Source organism: Equus caballus, chromosome 9 (assembly GCF_041296265.1).
Source record: "Equus caballus isolate H_3958 breed thoroughbred chromosome 9, TB-T2T, whole genome shotgun sequence".
NCBI classification, from domain to species: Eukaryota; Metazoa; Chordata; class Mammalia; order Perissodactyla; family Equidae; genus Equus; species Equus caballus.
This window is the reverse complement of record NC_091692.1, coordinates 95,425,829-95,441,416: the sequence shown is the minus strand read 5'-3', so window position 1 is coordinate 95,441,416 and position 15,588 is coordinate 95,425,829. Positions and strand designations below refer to the sequence as shown.

The window sequence follows — 15,588 nt, the reverse complement described above, 5'->3', positions numbered from 1 at the left end:
GCCAGCGAGACAAAATCAATGCCCCCAAGGTGGAGAGCTTAAAAATAATCTGCCCACATGTGACAGCTCGAAGGCAGTATAAACAAAGCCATGAGATAAACTAAAAGAGGCCACCGTTTCCAGCCATTGTCTCCAGGTCTGCAAACACAAAAAGAAACAAAGGTTGTGAAAGTGTATACCCCCACAAATCACACCTAAACATGTTAACATCTACAGGCAACTGCACAACACAAGCACACTGGCTTAGCTTTTGGGTGCAGGCAGTGAAGACAGCTGGACCTGGGTGCAAACCTGAGTTCAGCATTTACCAGCTGTGGGCCCTCGAGCTGACACCATTGCCTTCACGGGCCCAGTTTCCTCCTCGGTAACCTGGAGCTGATAACAGCCCCCACCCAGGAGGCTGTCACGGGGGTTAAACAGGATGATACAGATGACTGGGAAGCACAAAGCCTGTCCCCGAGTCTGGGCGCAACCCCTGGGGCTGTTAGGACCCCCTGTGAGTCCTCCAACCCCCTGGCTGACCCCCTTCTGCCCACGCCCCGGGGCACTCAGGCATCGCTGTGATCCCCCCACTTACATCTCCAGCATCTTCACTCATCTGCTCTCGCCCCTTAGGCTCTTCCCAAATGGAACCCGTCTCTCCCCACTTCCCAGATGTGAACAAGTCACCTTTACTTATTGCTGTGGGTTGAATTGTGTTCCCCCTAAAAAAATACGTTCAAGTTGTCAATGCAAACAATCAATAACCATTCTATCAAAAAAGAAAGGGAGAGAGAGTTTTATTCGAGCCAAACTGAGGGCTGTAGCCCGGGAGTGCAGCCTTTACAGAGGCAGGAAGCGCTCCAGAGACCAGGGACCCTCAGCACAGCTCTGTACCTTTCCCGACAAAGAGACAAGCACCAGGCGTGACAGGGGGACATTCTTTCAAGGACTCAAGGAGATGGTTTGTCATAGAGTAGCACATACACAGCAGGCCAACGAGATCTCGATGTCACAGGAGAGACATTTGTCTTCAAAGAACGCTGGTGTCATAGGAAGGGAGGTGTCGATTCTTGTCTTCAAAGAATAGATTCTTCACTGAGGATGATGGTTAAAGCAGACGTACAAAGTGTGTTTGACGAGCCACAAGTCAGACCTCTCGCTTCAGATAAAATTTAGGCCAAATCCAGTTTAAACAGAATGGCTTCCCCAGACACCTCAACATACAAAAATTTTCTTATGTTAAAGTCGTGAGGCCAGCCTGGTGGTATAGAGGTGAAGTTCTTGCACTCTGCTTCATCGGCCTGGGGTTTGTGAGTTTGGATTCTGGGCGTGGACCTACACACCACTTGTCAAGCTAGGCTGTGGTGGCATCCCACATACAAAATAGAGGAAGACTGGCACGAATATTAGCTCAGGGACAATCTTCCTCACACACACACACAAAAAATTCTATATAAAAAAAAGACCTAGCCCCTGATACCCAAGAATGTAAACTTATTTGGAAATAGGGTCTTTGCAGATGTAATCAAATTAAGGTGAGGAGTAGGGTGGGTCCTAGTCCGATGACTGCTGTCTTGATAAGAGGAAAATTTGGACACAGATACTCACAGGAGAAGGACATGTGAAGATGGAGGCAGAGATTAGAGTGATGTCTACAAGCCAAGGAATGCCAAGTGCAGCTGGCAACTCCCAGAAGCCAGAAAGTGGCAAGGAAGGGCCCTCTCCTGGAGCCTTCCGAGAGAGCACAGCCCTGCCCACTCCCTGATCTCGGACTTCTGGCCTCCAGGACTGGGAGACCATAGTCTCTGCTGCCCTGAGCCCCTGGCTCGTGGGACTTAGTTGGGCAGCCCCAGGAAACTCACACGCTTGCCCTCTTCCCTCCACGCATCACTTCCCTTTGATCTTTCCCCTGTCCCAATACCATCCCCTCCCTCCAGGTTAGTCTCAAAGCCTCCTTTTCCTCCAGGAAGCCTTCCCTGAGTATCTTCTCCTCTCCTCCCTCTCACTGCTGCTTCTGCAAGCGTCTGCCCCATCCCCAACTTCCCATAGCGCTTTGTACCTGACTATAGCACGCATCACATTCCGCCCTAAAGTAAAATGTAGTAGGTGACCTCCTTGAAGGGTTTCAGAAGATGCTTCCTTCCTGGAAGAGGTGACCCTGAACAGGGTTTCAAAGGATGAGTAAGAGTTTGCCAATCAACCTAGGATTTGACTGCTTTATGCCAGTCACCAAGTATGTTTATTTAATCATGTGTTCATTCGACAAGCGTTTGTTGAGCGATTTTTCCACTGACTTGTTCACAAGAGTGTGGCCCCCAGGGGCGGGACGGCACCTCATTTATCTCTGGCTGGGCTCCCGTACCTGCCAGGAGCTCCTAGAAGCCCTGGCCCAGGCTCAGCTTGAGTTCACGCCCAGCCAAGGTTTGTGACTCAAGGGCATTTTCCCAGGGTGGATGGGGCCTGGGGGACGGGAGCATTTGGCAGGAGGAAGGGAGGACGGAGGGACTCAGAGCCTCCCGGGTGAGTGACAGTGGGGACCGCGCTGTATTGAAGCAGGTCGGCTGGGGAGACAGTCCCGATTCCAAATCCCGGCTCTGCTGCTTTCCGGCTGAGTGACTGGAGGCCCTAAGGCCTGGTCCTTACCTGTGAGATGGGGTGACAATGCCCGGCCGCCTTCCAGGGGGGCGCTTGCGGGACCCCCGCAGTAACGGGCGCCGGCCAGCAGGGGGCGCGGGCGCGGCCGCCCCCGGAGAGCCTGGATGCCGGCGGCCCGAAACTGCCCCGGGGACCCTGCGCGGGGCGGGGCGAGCGGGAGGGAGGCGGCCCCTGAGCCGGTGGCCGGCCGGGCTGGGACCCTGGGCGGGACCGCCGCGGGGACAGCGCTGGGTGAGACCGGCATCCGTCCCCGGGGCGCGGGGGTGACCGCCAGGAGGTGTCTCGCAGGCCACAGGCAGGGCCGGCCCGGGCCGTGCGTCTCTGGTGGTAGTAAGATCCAGAGCTTTGCGGAGCTTCCCACGTCCAGGAGCACATCTAACTTATCGAACGCTCCCGGCAGCCCTATGGAACAGACAGGACGATCATCCTCCCATAATACACATGAGGAAACCAGACACAGAGAGGTTTAGGAGCTTGCCTGAGGTCACACAGCCAGTAAGTGACAGAGCTGGGGTGAGAACACAGATGATGTGGCAACACTACCCTCTTAGCACGGTGCCCTATAGCTACTCCGGCTTCTTGGCCAGATGTGGCTGACGGACAAGGAGAAGTTATTGAGATGAAAAGGAGAGGAAGGGAGTTCCAGCAGAGGGAACTGCATGAACAGAAGCCCTGAGGCATGAGGGTATGGGCAGAGGGACAAATTTTTCAGAAGAGCTGCCCCATGGGGTGGGGTACAGGAAGGAGGGCGCAGACGCCAGCAGGGGCCGGATCAAGGGGAACCGCTGGAGGGCTGAATGCAGGGGGGTGAGGAGGTCAGGTCTGCATCTGGAACCTTCTTGTGGCCTCATGTGGAGAGGGACTGGAGGGGCCGGATGGGAGGCGGGAAGGCCAATGAAGAGGCCAGCACCCTGTCCGGGAGGAAGCCACAGGGGGCTCTGGGCTGCTGTGACCAGGCTCCTTAGTCGGGCCTCTCCTGGCGACCAGTGACAGAAATCGGCAAAGGGCAATTTAGAGAGAGGTTCCAGGGGTACCTCGTCCATGGCAGCCATACAGCTGGCCGCTGGGGATCGGGGCACGGAAGGCTGTCAGGGCCCTGTCTGTCTGTCCTGTCTGCTTCTCCCAGCCTCGTGGTTTCCTCCCTCTGTCTCCCCAGAGATGTTCTCCGCGTGGCAGTGAACGTGGCCCCTTCAACTCCCTGTGCTGGTGTCAAGTCCCAGCTCGGAAACCATTGGCCCAGCTGGGGGCAGATGCCCGCCCAGACCATCATACTGTGGCTGGAGACAGGGTCGTGCACAAGCATGGCTCGTCCCTGGGAACCATATGGATGGAGCTGGGGTTAGTAGCTCGCAGAAGGAATGAGGGGGACCACAGCTGACCACTGGAGCCGGCACACCCCTGCCCCGGCCCGGCCTTCAAGACATCTGGGTTTAAAATACTAACTCCTCCTACTCTGAGTGAATGTGAGATGGCACAGCCAGCTAGATGGGTCAATCCTGGGCAGACGTCTACCAGGTTAGCTCACTTGTCTCTCTAAGTCTCGGTGCAGGAGCGCTTAAAGCTTTCTGAAAGATCTGGGTTCAAATCCTGGCTCAGTTGCTGTGGTGGATGAAAGACAGCCACAGAGTCTCTGACATCGTTTCTTTGAGAAGCAAGCCCCACGATGGCTTGACCAGCGGAACATGCTGGAAGTGAGGGTGCGCTTATTTCTGGGTCTGGGCTTTCGGAGACAGGCAGGGCCTGGTCTCTTGGAGCACTTGTTCTTGGAACTAGGCTGCCATCCTGTGAGGAAGCCCAAGCACTGAGCCACAGCCCCCAGACAGCGCCAGCTTGGTGACAAAGGAGTGTGCCATCTTGGAGGTAGAGCCCCAGCTCCGGTCCAGCAGCCTCGCTGATGCCGCGGAGCAGAGCAGAGCAGAGCCTTCCTCACTCAGTCCTGCCCAAACTGTGGATTTGGAAACAAAATTAAATGCCTTATGAAACGTTTGAAGCCACTGAGTTTTGGGGTGGCTTGTCATGCAGCAACAGATCACTTAGAATAACTTACTGATGGGGGCTCGGTGAGTCCAGCAGTCAAAAGAAAGATTTCTCGGACTCTCAAGGTCTGATAGTAGTGCTTCTTTACAGAGAACAGCATGGGGACAGGACCCGTGGGCAGTAAGAGCTGCAGCGTGGGGACAGGACCCGTGGGCAGTAAGAGCTGCAGCGTGGGGACAGGACCCGTGGGCAGTAAGAGCTGCAGGCATGGGGACAGGACCCGTGGGCAGGAAGAGCTGCAGCGTGGGGACAGGACCCGTGGGCAGTAAGAGCTGCAGGCATGGGGACAGGACCCGTGGGCAGTAAGAGCTGCAATGGGTTGAGGGTAGGGCTAAATTTATAAGGCATAGGTCTATGAGTTACTTCTTTGCAAGACAAAGGAACGATCAAGTACAAAAGTCGCTAAAATGATATCAGTGCAGGTGGGGTGTGGTTATCGAGTGGTCCTGTAACTTTGGATAGGAATCAGGTCGCATCAGGTCAGGACGTCCTGTGCTTCCCGGAGGATGATACAGATCGGTATGCAGGGCAGGACGCCTTGGCCTTCTCTCCCTGGGGCAGCCTTGATCTTCATCATTATCACTTGTATGACCCTGGGCAAAATATTTAAGTTCTCTGAAACCTGTTTCCTCCTCCAAGAGGTGGAGATAATATGTACCCCACACAGTTTCAGTGAAGAATTGGCATCCAGAACACTGAGCTGCCCTCGCCTCCCAGACCGCGAGCCTGAGTCGGCCGCTGCCCTGCACCGTGGTCCCCCAGCTCCCGAAACTGTGCTGGGTAAGAGATCCCCCTTCCACAGGTAGTGAGACCCAGAGAGCTGAGGACACTTGGCAAGGTCACGCACCAGCGAGAGGCAGAATGAGGATTCAGACCCAGGTTGGGGTGATGGTGCAGCCTCAGAAATTTCTGGACGTGGCGCTGCCCCTGCAAAGCACATTTCCCAAAGTGTGGCCTCCCTTCTTCTCATCCTCCTGCGTCTCCTGGTCTTGCTGAATTTGCTTCCTTTTGCAGCAGCCTCTTTCTCCCTTTTCAGGAAACCCCGTTTCGCCAAGAATGGCTAAAGCAGTGCTGCCACTGATGAGATCTGTTCCACGGAGACCCTCGGCCCCAGCCCTGAGGCCTGCTGGCCTGGGAGCACCCTCTCCCCATCCTACCTCGGAATCTTTTCGGGCATCTCCCTTGCCTGCGGAGGAGGTATGGGGCTTTGGAATCGGGGACTCAGGCCCCACACTGGACTCTACCGGTGACCTCGGGACAGCCTCAGTGTCCTTGTCCCTGAAGTGGGACGCCAGTGGCCTCCTGCCAGGGTGGCTGTGAAGGTCAGTGAGGAGCAGATGTGACCGCTGCTGGTGTGCTCCAGAGGAGGTGCGGGATTGAGGGGCGCTGCCGAGATGCCTGTCAGGAGGCCGGTCTTCCTTGGGTGGGAGAGTGCCGCTTCCCTGGGGGCTTCTCCTTCCCCGCATCCCTCCAGCATCCTCCCTCCACCCTTGAGATGGACCCAGCTGGCTCTGGCCTCAGGGGGACCAGAAATGTCAGTGCACAGTGTGTCTCCTCTCTCTTTCTCTTTGTCAGTCTGCCTAGAGGTTTCCACAGTGTTGATCTACAGAGCCAGCTTTGGTTCCAACCGTCTTCCTGACGTGTGCTCTGATCCGGTCGCCTGGGGCGTCCTAACCCGAAGGTCTCACGTTGGCTGCGGAGCCTGACACTGCCCTTCGGCAGCAGAGCGGCCTCAGCACCAGGTCTGCACCCAGGCTCCTCGGCGCCGTGGGTGTGGCCCAGGCCCCTCCCGACCTGGGAAGCGGCTAGGACAGTCACAAGCGCTCACCCTAGCAGAAGGACGAGGGTAGGGCATCTGCACACAGTCAGCCATTTATGTGAGCCTCGCTGCAGCCCGGTCACATGGGTACTATTATTAAACCCTTTGTACTGATGGGGAAACTGAGGCAGGAAGAGGGGAATCGATTTGACCAGCAAGCCAGAGGTAGAGCCAGGTGATCTGGCTTCAGACCGGCTTTTAACTCAGGCTGTGTGGCCCTCAAGGGAACGGGAAAACATCACCCTCCTCTTCTCCACCACCGCCAGGCCCAGCCCAGACCCCCTGGTCCCTGCCCTGGATCCTGCCCCAGGAACCTGCCTGTCGCCCTCCCGTCCATGGGGGCTAGGGCCTATAGTACCTTTCTGAAGACGAATTCTCCCTCCTTCCCCTTTCCTGACTCTCACTGCTCTCGGGGTGCAGGCCAAATTCCTCCCCATGTAAGGCATCCCCCATCAGCCCTTCCCCCAGCCTCACCCCGGCTGTCATCCTGTACCTGGTCCCAGCTCCAGGTACTTCTGCGCTTTGTGGCTGCACTTGACCATGAACTCCCCGGGGGCAGAACAGCACCCCCCACTCCCCACCCCCATCATCTTCTGTGTCCCCAGCACAGAGAGCTCAGACAGAACAGGAGAGTTGAAATGACCCTCCCTGGATTGGGTTCCTTTGGGTCCCTGCCGCTTCCGATTCCCCTCCCCCCGAGCCCATCCTCACCCTGGGGATCCTGGTCCACCACCCGCCCAGTGTCAAGACCCGCCTGGTCTGTGCCCCACCCACTCTCTCCCCAGTGGCTCCCAGTGCCACTCCAGGAGCTGAATGCCAGCTCGGACTCAATGCTCAAGGCTTTTCGGGGGGCCGTGTGCCCACCTGCATGTGCAGCCCTATGTCTAAGGGGCCTCCCCAACCACCCCTCCAAGGCTGGTTGGAGGACCCTGGGGCCACAGGCAGGACTTGCAGGCCTGGTGACAGGATGGGGTTAGGGCTCAGCAGGGGCCCCTGGGCTGCAGGGGGAGCCTGGGGTGCTGCGCACCGCATGGGGACCTCCAGGGGACAGAGGAAGTGGCGCAGAGCAGGGGTGGCCTCCGCAGCCAGATCAGTCAGCACCGGCCGCAGCTCCATTTCTCCCTGAGCTAATTCAGGAAGTCACTTGGGTGGTTTGCAGAACCCTGAATCAATTTTCTTTTCAAGGTAAAAAAAAATCTGCCAGGGAAGGCAGGCAGGTGGGCGGAAGCTCGATGAAGAATAAATAATGGTGCTTTGTAATCTAAGCCACCCACGCCAGGGAAGGCCCCCGCCCCAGGACAGCGTGACCCCGCCAAGGGCACTGGCTGGGAGGGACTGGACGGGACAGAGAGAGCAGACCCTCGCTGGGCCGGGGGCTCTGGCTCTGGACCCCAGTATTTCTGAGCCTTGGATGGTTAGGACAGGGACACACGCGTCATTTTAATCTAACTGTGCTCTTTCCTGTGGCTCCTTCCTGAGGCAGGGTCCACACCGAGCTGTCAGGTGGGGCAGGCTGACAGCAGGAGGTCTGGAGGCAGGGCAGTGGGGTGAGGCCTATCAGAACAAGTGGCCGCAAGGCAAGGCGGCACTTACCCAGAGGCCACGGGGAAAGAAGACATAGGACATGGGCGGGTCAGGGTTCCATTTCTAGCTCTGCCCCTTTCCTGCTGTGTGCCCTTGAGGAAGTCACTCTCCCTCTCTGTGCTGCAGTGGCCTCACCTGTAAATGGGTCGCGGCTGCTCCTGAAAGGAATGTGGGGTGATTTGGTGTGTGTCCCGCCTGCCCTGAGGGCTTTCCACTCCCTAACCACCGCCCCTGCCTCACTGTCCTTTCCCAGAGCCCATCAGGGACTGCAGAGAGCGTCCGTCTGCACCTCCTCCATTGAACTCTGGACTGGGCCACTGCCCTCCTTGTCTCCTTTCCAAATCACTTCTGTCATGGTCCCAGCAGGAAACAGATGGCACGCGCAAACGATTTTCTGGAAGGACTTTGGCAAAGGGACTGTTGACAGGCGTGAGAGCGGGGTTAAGAGAGTCGACAAGGGAGGCGGCACCCCAGAAACAGAGACCGACTGTCCAAGGGCCCCGGGGTGGTCAGCAGGCGCCCAAGCCGGACCCCGCTTCACATAGGAAGTCACAGCCATTGACGGGCATTTTCCACCTGCCATACAATGTCTTTAGAGAATGCACAGGCTGCTTCGGGACCGCCATTCGCAGCTCTTGTGCGCACTGAGGGACCTGAATGTCAGCTCAGACTTGGTGCGCCGAAGGCTTTTCCAGGGGGAGCGAGTGCCCACCCGGCATCGCACCCTGGTGTCTCCCCACGGGCTGTGAGGAATACACGTGACCGTGTGCATGGAAGTGCCCGGCAGCGTGTTCGGAAGGAGCAGGGGCTGTGCCCGCATACAGGAAGTGCTTAATCAATGTGGAGAGCAAACAAGCAGGTTCTTTGCTGAGGGGAGAGGGAGACATGAAGGTGAGAAGGAAAAAGATGGCTCCCGGTGGGATGAACCAAGGATGCTGTATGTTTGGTTGCTGTGACCCATGGCCACAGACGTGGTGACTTATTACAGCCCACAGTCATTCTCGCCCAACTCCGGAGGGCAGACGTCAGCCGTCGGTTTCACGGACCCAAATCGAGGGCTGGCCAAGGCTGTGCTCTCTCTTGGAGCCACTCGGGGAATCACGTCCCTGGCCATCTCCGGCTTCTGCAGCTGCAGTCGTTGGCTCCTGGCCCCGTCCTCCAGCTTCAACATCAGCGGGTGGCCCCCCTCCCTCCAGGCCCTGGGCTGCGGGCAAAGGAGGGGGCCCTCAGGGCCGCACTGCCCGGCCACCAGCCCTGGGGAACCTGCCGGCTGTTTTCTAACAATTAGTGGGAGAAAGACCTCATCCAAGCACACCCAGGGCGGCCGTTTCTCCTGGCAGTACTTTCCGGTTTGGCTCCAAAAGAAAATAAAAACGTGATGTTTAGTAATCCCTTCAAAATCGCTTGTCTATTTTGAAGCTTCATTAATTAACACCAAATACCATTATTTATTAAATTCTTGTGATTCATTCTATTTTTGAAAATTCAGCGTTGGACGCGGGAGCCCTTATGTCTAAGTGGCCTGGCGTGAGGCTGACGGACAGTGAGCAGATGAGGAAGCACGTTCTAGAGAGACGTGTGGGTTCACTGTGTCGCGGTCGCTCAGACTCGGGCCCGTGGTCAGTAATGGGTGAGCAGCCCCAGCCCCAGCATGTGACTTGCCCACACCCTCCGGGGGGCACAGACGCCCTGGAGAGGGGACACCCTGCAGACGATGTTGACCCTGGGCCCACCCCACACGTCCCGTGTGTTGCAGGGCCCCATGCCCCAGCCCTGGCTGCCAAGCCCCTGAAGGCCCTCGTGTCCCTACCCACAGCTCGGCTCCTCCCCGTGCACTGTGACCTGGTTTGTCCTTCCTCCCTGAGACCCCAGCCCAGCTCCAGCCATTTGGCCTGAACCACAGTCAGTCCGCCCAGATGGTGGAGTCTGAAGATAGCCTTTGGCCCCCCAGGGCCAGTGGCCTGTAGTCCCTGGACCCCCAGCACTGTCCCCAGCGAGTCCTATCTATTCACCAAGTGCCTCCTGCGTGCCAGATGCTGTGCCGGGCTCTGTGACAAGGGATGCCTTGTTCCTGCCCTTGGGGAAGTTATGGGCAGCAGAGGGGATGTGCAGAACACCAGTAAACATCCATATAGATTGGGCACATTGTCATAAGTGCCTCCTGGCAGGTCACTGGATTCTGTGAGAGGGCCTACAGGGGAGAGGGGCCGGCGGGGAGGGCTTTCCAGTGAGGTGACATTCAGGCTGAGACGCGAAGGGAACCTAGGAGCTGGAGAGGCACAGAGAGAGGGGAACAACACCAGTAGAGGGGACAGCACGTCCAAAGGCCCTGAGGGTTGAAGGACCTTGGCACAGCGGAGGGCCTGGGAGAGGCCAGCCGGGTTGGCACCTGTGCCCTGACCTCCCCTCTCTGCCCCCAATGCCTCCAGTGTAAACGGGGTTAGTAAACATGCTTCTCAGGACTGGAGGCGTTCTCTGTAAGAACTCAGCACCCCTATGTGCTCAATGGCTGGCACTATTATTAACAACAGTGTAGCAGGCAGTGTAGACAGGCAGTGTAGATGGCAGGCTCAGTTCTGCCCTGGAGGGAGGTGGCTGAGTTTGGGTCCTGAGGCTGACCCTTCTTCACCTGCGACGTGGGGCAAGGCAGGCCCAGCTCTAGGCACCGGTTTCCATGCATCAGATGAAGCAGTGCAGGGAGGAACAACAGCTGGGGGGAAGGCGTCTGCCCTGTGCCAGGCAGCGGCTAAGGTGTCAACACAGCCCCATCTGCTGGGAGAGTGGGGCTAGAGGTGGGTGCAGGAGTGGGACCTGGGTCTGGGCTTCCACAGGCCATGCTCACCCTGGCCACCCCCTCCCTGCACAGGAGCAAGGAGAGTGCCTTTGAGGACCCAGAAGGTGTGCCACCAGCACGCAGGACAGTGACAGGCCTGGGGGCTGGATGGCAGACACTGGTGAGGGGCTGCTGTCGCATTATCCTGAAGGGTAACCAGGGCCCTGGACCAGGGTGGGGGCATCTGGGCAGGAGGAGCTGGGTGTGGGGAGGGCGTGGGATGCCTGCTTAGAACCTGGGGTGCCCCTGGCCTCCCCAGATGGACTCGGCCCTGGAGAGGCGGCCGAGACCTGGACCCCTGGGGCCTGTGTCTCTGCCCAGCTCCACTCCCAGCCCATTGGGCTTCCATCCTGGCCTCCCTCCGCCTGGTTCCCAAACCTTCCCGGAAAGGGCAGGAGGGAGCTGGCGGGTCGGAGAGGAGGGAAGCAGCGGGGCGGGCCGGGAACTGCCTGTTCTCAGAGTTCCACTGGGAGGACCCAGAAACTGGGGCAGGAGGAGGGAGAGGCAGGGAGGCCCAGACAGGCGAGAGGGGAGGGGCGGGGAGAGGGGCAGGAGAGGGGAGGGGAGGGGATAGCAAGGGAGGGAAGGACAGAGAGGAGGGGAGGAGGGGCAGGGAGGGGAGGCCAGGCATCCGGGAAGGGGTTGTTCCTCCACTTGCTGCCTGGCGGGTCTGGCGTGAATGGCTCCAAGGAGTGGTCAGTGTGAGTGTGTGTGGCCGCCTGAGATCATGAGCACGTGTGAGTGTGTAAGAGAGTGTGTGAGTGTGTAAGAGAGTGTGTGAGTGTGTAAGAGTAAGTGTGAGTTTGTGTGTGAGAGGGTATCTTTATGCGTGGGTGAATGTGAGAGTAAGTGTGCGTGAGTGTGTGGCTGAGGGGTGCAACGTGGTGTGGAGCTGGCAGGGCCCAGCAGGCCTTCAGGGCAGGCTCAGGCCGTCCCAAGGGGCCCTGGGACCCTGGGTGACAGGCTTCGCCCAAGGCTCTGCTCCTGAGCCCCAGGAGCTCGGCGACCCCCCTCCCGCTTCTCTGGCATGGCCACGGGCCACGCGTTCCTCATGGGGCAGGGAGCCCATCCCACCTTAGCTACTCCTGGGCTGAAGGCTGGGGACGGCCCCCCAGGCCCAGTGCTGGAGTCACACCCCCTCCCCAGCAGCCCTGTGCAGAGCCTTGCGTTACCCCATTCCACTGACGAGGGAACCGAGGCTCAGGGAGGGTAGCTAGCCCCGGTGCCTAGCAGGGGGAGAGGGGTTCATGCAGCAGGGCAGCCACGAGATGCCCACTCACACCTCCAACTACAGGGGGCTGACCAGGGACCCGGCTGCCACTCTAAAGTCCATCCCCGCGCTCAGGCCTCGGCCTGCCCCTCTGGGTGCCCCTGGGCAGTGACTGAGCGTGGCAGGAACATGGGCAGGCCCCTTTGCAGTGATGCAGGTCTCCTCTGATGTGCCACTTGGCTCAGGATTCCCCGACAGCCTGGCCGAACCCCCGACGGCAGGGCAACCCATAATGCTCCCCAGCTCCTGCCCTCCTCTCACAGGCTTCCCCCAGTTAATCCTGCCTGGGCACCTGCTTCCCGGAGGACCCCGGCTGACGGGAGCAGAGCAGCTGCTGTCAGTCCCGCTGCCACTCTACTGTTATCCCCATATTATAGATGCCAAAACTGAGGCTCCGAGAGAGGGAGCAGCTTGCAGGGCCACAGAGCTGCTCTCCTCTCTCTGGGCTGGGCAGCCGCGAGTGAGAGCAGGAGGTTTGCACCCCCAGTGCTCCCCTCAACCAAGCAGCTCTCAGAGGCTCCCCACACTTGCCAGTCGTTCCCCCCAGCTGCTGCCTGGTTGCCATGGTGTCCAAGGAGGAGGAGGAACAGGGTCCTGGGACTCATCCAAAAATACACAGCAGCACGCCCCTCCTTCCTCACCCCCTTTCTCCGGCATCAAAGCCTCCTTTTGTGCAGCTGGGGCTGGGGCTACTTCCTCCGAATCACCAGGGAGCAAAGGAGGTCAAGGAGGCAGAGGGTCCAGGAAATGAATCCGGGGACCCCAGCCCAACCCGGGGCGACTTCCTGGACCAGGGGCTCCAGATCCTGTGGGTCGCTCATCACCCTCCCACGAGGTAGAGCTGTGGGCTGTTCCCAGACCAGGCACGTTCTTTCCTGCCTCTGTGCCTTTGCACATGCAGTTCCCTCCACCTGGAATGCCCTTCCTCATCCTTCAGGTCCAGCTTTAGTCCACTGGGAAACCTTGCCTGAGTCTCTTCGGCACTGCTCCTGCATTCTGCACCCGCTTCCGTCACAGCCATTTTCTTGCTGTATCAGGGGGTTGTTGGTGGGCTTGGCGCTCTGGCAGGGCTCTGAGGTCTTGGGGACACAACTTCACCTTCTTACCCCTTTGTCCCCAGTGCCTGGACAGGCAGATGCTCAGTAAATGTGGAAGGAAGGAAGGGTTCAGGAGGCCTTAACAAAGGCACGTGTTCATCACTTCGTCGGACACTCTCCAGGACTTGGAGCCCAGGCAGCCTGCTTCTAAGCCATCATAGAGAGGGCTCAAGGTGGAAAAAGGGAGCCAAGGATGGATATTGAGTGAAGTCCCGAGCTGGGTGTTTATCCTCAGTGCCTCAGTGAGCTCCCACCGCCCCCCTGGCAGTTGGGTCGAAGAGTCACAGAAGAGACCGATGAAGAGACTGAGGGTCAGGGAAGCAAAGTCGCTGGCCACAGGCAGACCCTGTGCTGCTGTGGAGCCAGCCTGACCGGCACCAGGCACCTGGACATAGAGGAGCAGGTTAGGCCCGGAAGCCCTCAATGGTAGGCCGGCCGGCTGGGGCACAGACAACGCTGAGAGGGACCTCGGGGCAGGAGGGCCACTGAGTGTTCCCCTTGTGGGTCTTCCGCAAGCTGGGCTCCAGCTCAAGTCAGGGAGAAACCGGTCAGACCCCTCAGGCTCCCCAGACTTTCCACTGAAAATAAATAGGGACAAAGGGGTAAGAAGGTGAAGTTGTGTCCCCAAGACCTCAGAGCCCTGCCAGAGCGCCAAGCCCACCAACAACCCCCTGATACAGCAAGAAAATGGCTGTGACGGAAGCGGGTGCAGAATGCAGGAGCAGTGCCGAAGAGACTCAGGCAAGGTTTCCCAGTGGACTAAAGCTGGACCTGAAGGATGAGGAAGGGCATTCCAGGTGGAGGGAACTGCATGTGCAAAGGCACAGAGGCAGGAAAGAACGTGCCTGGTCTGGGAACAGCCCACAGCTCTGAAAATAAATACCCCAGCAGGATCACCTCTGCAACCAGACAGGGGGCTGCGGCAGGGAGTGGGGGGGGGGGGGGGGGGGCGGGGTGGTGGAGGGGACGACACTTGCTGTGCAAAGGGCTTGCTTTGCACATTTCCATGATTATTTGAATTTTTACCGAGAACATGCATTATGTTTTTTTTTTTTGAGGACGATTAGCCCTGAGCTAACATCTGCTGCCAATCCTCCTCTTTTTGCTGAGGAAGACTGGCCCTGAGCTCACATCCGTGCCCATCTTCCTCTACTTTATTTGTGGGATGCCTACCACAGCATGGCATGCCAAGCGGTGCCATGTCCGCACCCGGGATCCAAACTACGGACCCGGGGCCGCCAAAGTGGAATGTGCGCACTTAACTGCTGCGCCACCGGGCGGCCCCATTATATGTTTTTTAAAATGAAAAGAAAATGAACATTTGATGACCTCGAGGTCTCCACCTTCCCTGGGACCATCCACAACTCAAGGTTGTGGCAGAGCCCCACTCTGTCTTCTACTGCCCTCAACCCACCCCTGGGAGCACGTCCCACAGGTGATCATCCATGCATTCATTCACTCATTCATTCTTTCACTAGTCTGTGTCAGGTTCTGCTCTGAAGTCAGGCCCCTGCCCCACCTCCCCCCAAGGACAGGCATGAGGACCACACACCACAAAGCAAAGTGGTCAGTACTGAGGAAAAATGTGGTATAGGAGTGTGGCTGTGGAAGCAGTCATGGAGGGCTCCACAGAGGAGGTGGGCTTTGAGTGCGGCCTTGGAGAATGAGTAGGAGCTTGTCGGAAGGAAAGCAGGTGGGGAGGTGTTCCAGGCAGCTAGACAAGTAGGAGCACCAATGGGATACGTGACCCAGGTGCCCATAGGAGTGTGGGGCAAATGAAATATGTGTGTGGGGCTGAGGAGGGCAGGAGGTGGGGGACAGTGAGTGAGGAGGAGGACAAGGTGGCTGCAGTCCCAGCAAGCCACGACAGGGGCCAGCTGGAGCAAGGGCAGTGGGGTGGGAGGGGGCTGGGTCTGGACAGATGGAGAAGGTGAACAAGGCAGGAAGCCCAGCGTCTGGCTTGGGGGCAGGGCAGAGACAGATGGCTGAAGCATACATCACTGTACCCATCCGGCTCCGAGTCCCCAGCACGGAGCCCTCAGCCCCTCCATGTGCCAGTGCAGGGGGCCGTGGCTTCAGAACCCCCTTCGTCCGTCTGGGTGTGGCAGGATGGGGTGCTTCTCCTGCCGGGACCTCTCCCTGCCCCTGTCCCAAACCCGCCCATGCAGCTCTGGGTGGCTCTGAAATGTGTCAGCTGGGCTAGGCCGTACGTCCTCTCCCAGAACCCATGTCCCTGAAGTGTTTCTGTAGGCCGGGCCGCCAGGGCCTTTCCGGGGAGAGTCAGAGGGGGGAGGTGAAACAGCGGCGGTTT

The 15,588-nt window shown here is 58.5% G+C and overlaps 1 long non-coding RNA gene across 1 annotated transcript; it reads left to right on the top strand.

The window, feature by feature from the left end:
• The first annotated feature begins 5,306 nt into the window (after positions 1–5,306).
• LOC102147683 (uncharacterized) lies at positions 5,307–9,551 on the top strand. The gene is made up of 4 exons (XR_011421487.1): positions 5,307–5,454; positions 5,711–5,871; positions 6,250–6,416; positions 8,331–9,551. It is a non-coding gene; the product is annotated as an uncharacterized lncRNA (long non-coding RNA).
• Positions 9,552–15,588: the final 6,037 nt, after the last annotated feature.